Here is a 4,230-nt window from a genome sequence, read left to right as displayed (position 1 = left end):
GTTTCTGCACAGAGAACACGCATAGCAATCACGGAATAAACGGAGGTGAGGCCTCGTTTGTCACCGGAGAGCCCACGCTGGTGGGTGAGCAGCAGTGATGGTGATCTGTGCTACTGCTTTAAAGACCAAAGTTCTGAAACAAAAGAATGTCCACTGGTGGAAGCGGGGGGGGGGGGGGGGGGATGTTTTGGCCGGGGGCGGCCGACTCTGGGGTGCGACACGTTTGCCGGCTCTGAGTATTGGCGTTCTGGAGCCAGGTTCCCGTTCGCCTGCACACGTCCCAGCCACAGCCTGCTTGGGCTCACAAAGGTCAACACCGCTGCTCTTGACCCCTTGGCCGTGAGCCCCACCCTTGGCGTTCAGAGTTTCTCGGTTAACATTTTGTCGGCGGTTTTGCACAAGTAAGGAGCACCTCATGACCATCCTATTAATAGCCCAGATTTCACACTTTTTTTCAACTCTGCTTTGAAAAACAAGAATTTTTTTTTTAAACTCATTAGCATGGAAACTCCGCATTCATGGAAACGCCTTGAATTACAGAAGCCAGCCGCCCTCTGACGAGTGGCAGGCAGTTGCCTTGGCAGAAAGCATGCACCAGCCAGCGGTCCCAGGACCCGGAAAGGTGGGTTTCCTCCCAACGTTGGGTTTCATCCACGTTTTCCTGTTCACAGGGGCCACTCTTGCGGCCTCTGGCCTTTCCCTGTGGTGACCATTTTGTGTTCTGAGGCTTTTCAGGTCCCAAGTCGTCTCTGAATAGGTGGCCTTGCGAGCCTTCTCGGGCCTAAGGGAGCACGCAGTCATGCCGTGGTGATGCCTTTCAGCAGTGCTCGGGGACGGAAGAGAGACGGCCGCCCCCCACGGCCTCCCCCTCCTTCCCTGCACCCCAGAGGCATCCGGCCTCACTAGCGACCCTCATAAGTACGCCGCGCCCCGGTCAGTAGACGAGGAGCCTGGAGAAAGGGCCCCGTGCTGTCGCTGCTTCAGAAAATCCTTCACGGGCGGCAGCGGGTGGGAGGCTGGTGGGAAGAGAAAGCCGTCTTGCCCACCCCTCCTCTGCACACGCCTCGTGGTAAGCATTTGTGTCGTGCATTTCTGGTTCTCCAGGGCCCTGGGAGGACCCTGTCACCCTGCTCCCGGTTGATTGACAAGGAAACCCGGTGCAGAGAGGTTGGGTAATTTGCCCAGAGCCACCCGGCTCTCCAGGGACAGAGCCTACCACCGTGCGGAGATGTCCCCGAAGCACGTTTGATCTTCCTCCCCACAAGTGGCCTTCAGAAACATCGGTTTCCCTAAGCTCCTCTGGCACCCGTGAGCTGCAGGGCAGGGGAAGAGACGAGGAAACTGTGGGCAGTTCGAAGGGTCCGGGAGCAGAAGCGAGCCTCTCAGGGAGGCCCGGTTAACAAGGGGATCAAGACGTGCGCAGAAGACGCCAGAGATACAGGGATTCATCTCGAAGTTGTTATGACTCTCCTATTAAGTCTATTTCCCCCAGGCAGGGATGCAGAGGGAAGGGACACGTAGCATCACAGAGCAGTCACCTGTGGAAAGCGTAAGCTAGTTTTGTTTATTAAGTGGCCTCACTCTTGCCCATCGGGAGGAGTCTCCCAGATACACCATAAACAAACCGAAAATGTCCCTCGCATTGAAGAGATCGGGCCACGGTGGTCTATTTCTATTTCCCTCACTCTGTAGAGCAAATCGGTCAGTGAGAAGATAGGTCGATTTTTATTGCTGAGAATGAGAACATTACTTGAGAGTTAATGCCACCATGCGCCCTAACCTAAGCCCTGATGCGGACAGCACGTTCTTGTCCAGGCCGCAGCCGCCTCTCTGGGCCATCGGCCGGCACTCAGGACGGGGGCAGACACGAGCCTTTCTACCAACTGGAACAGCAGACCAATAAGGAATACAGAACACCCACTGCCTTCCCTAGTGTCTTAACAACTAGGAAAATGCAATATATTTTTTAAAATGTTTAATGTTTACTTATTTTTGAGAGAGGGAGAGAGAGAGAGAGAAAGAGAGAGAGAGAGAGAGAGAGAGAGAGCGCTAGCGGGGGGAGGGGCAGAGGGAGACACAGAATCCGAAGCAGGCTCCAGGCTCTGAGCCATCAGCACAGAGCCCGACGCGGGGCTCGAACCCATGAACCGTGAGATCATAACCTGAGCCGAAGTCGGACGCTCAACTGACTGAGCCCCCCAGGCGCCCCGAAGTTGCCATATATTACAAATGTCCACACAGTCCTTGTTTGAAATAGCAAAAAGTAACGATAGTAAACAGAAACAATCCAAATACTGGGAGAGGAGCGTTATTCGGAAGTAACCGTGAGCTGTCTGTGTGTGGTTGCAGGGGCGTCGCACAAATACGACAGTCAAAGAATGTACACAACGCAGCGCCCAGCCTGGCCGACGCTGAGCGCTTTCTGAGCTCTGGGCTGCAGCTCGGCCTCGACTGCCGAGGTTAGACTGGTGGGCTGGGCAGGAGACCTCTCCCTGCCTGAGAATCGGGTGGCTCAGGAGGCACAGGGAGCCCCGGGTGGCCCAGGCAGAGAGGGTGTTGAGGCACACCAGTGCCCTGGGGAAGGAGGATGAGGTGGGCCGACGGGATGGGTCAAGTGGAACAAAAAGCCCGAGGGACAGGGGTGGGAGGGACGGCCGTGGCCAAGGCCAGGATACAAAGGGGGGCTGCCCAGAAGCAGGACCAGGAGCTGAGCGTCTGCCCTGAGGCTCACCCCCACCAGCAGACAGGAAACAAGCGAACTCTCAGGACATGATGTGACGGCAGCCAGAGTCACCACGCAGCTCCGCCCTTGGGGCGCAGACGCGTGTGGGCGGCCATCTGTGCCTGGGACAGAGTTGGACAGTCACCAGGCGGGGACCCACCTCCCGACAGCGATCCCCCAGTGTCCTGTGCTCCTGGGCTGATGTCTAGACGTGTTTCTGGCGGAGCCGTCCTTCTGATTAGTGGGAGCCTCGGTCGATCAATGCGGGCACTTCCTGTGGTTTTCCCGTCTGTGTGGGCTTCCCCTGCGGAGCAGAGCTGGGCGCGGCTCCCGGACCCTGAGCCCACTCCAGGTGGAGGCCACCCTGGGGCACCTGCCCCCCGACTCCAGTCCCCTTCCAGGAACACCGTTGCACCTCTTCAGCGGCTGTTTGTTCCGTTTCCTCCTGAGGTTCCACGTTGCCTGAACGCGGGGCAGGTCTCCCTCCCACCCAGCGGCAGACAGCATTTCTCACTCTTGTAGTTCATCCTTTGGGTTTGGGGTTCTCCGCACACCCACTCTCCCTCCGTACCCAGAGGTCGGCACGGGGCTGCAGTCACCCCCTTGGGGATCCCGTCTGTGCCGGGTCACCCAGGCCCGTCTCCCGGCCTGCCTTCTGGTCTCCCCCACTCTCTCTTTGTCCTTTCTCACTGCGGGTAATTTCATGTGCCCAGGCAGTTGGTCAAGCGTTGTTCTGGGCGTTTCGGTGAGGGTGTGTCTGAATGGGATTCACATCTGACTCAGTAGACCGGGTAAAGCGGACCACTGAACCTGATCCGGGGTGCCTCCCATGGTCAATGACCCGTCCCCAAGGGAAAGGGGATTTCTCTCACCTGACTGCCTTCCTATCAGGACGTCAGCTTTTTCCTGCCTTGGGACTCAAACAGAAACAGTGTGTCCTTTTGGGTCTAGAGGCTGCTGGCCGTCAGGTCATCCTGGGCCTCATTCTCGCACAGTGCAGACCTGGGACTTGTCAGCCTCTGTAATTCCGGGAGCCCATGCCTTACAATAAACACACACACACACACACACACACACACACACCCCTTTGGTTCTAGTTCTCTGCAGAACCCTGACTAATAACGTAAGATTTTAGGAGAAAAACATATTTGAGTAAAAGCTGTTTATTAGGTCACATTGAACTAAAAGAAGCCTTACCTTGGGGCACCTGGGCAGCTTAGCCGGTTGCGTGTTCGACTCTTGATTTCGTCTCGGGTCACGATCTCACGATTTGTGGGGTTGAGCCCCGAGTTGGGCTCTGTGCTGATAGTGCGGAGCCTGCTTGGGATTCTCTCTCTCTCTCCCTCTCTCTCTCTCTGCCCCTCCTCTGCTCGCGCACATGCTCTTTCTCTCAAGATAAATAAAAATAAAATAAAAGAAATAAAAGAAGGTTTATCTTTCACATCACCCCAAATAAAAACCTAAATTAAAAAAAATAAAAGAAGGTTTATCTTTCACAACACCCCAAT

Source organism: Panthera uncia, chromosome D4 (assembly GCF_023721935.1).
Source record: "Panthera uncia isolate 11264 chromosome D4, Puncia_PCG_1.0, whole genome shotgun sequence".
Classification (NCBI taxonomy): domain Eukaryota; kingdom Metazoa; phylum Chordata; class Mammalia; order Carnivora; family Felidae; genus Panthera; species Panthera uncia.
This window is presented reverse-complemented; position numbering follows the sequence as displayed.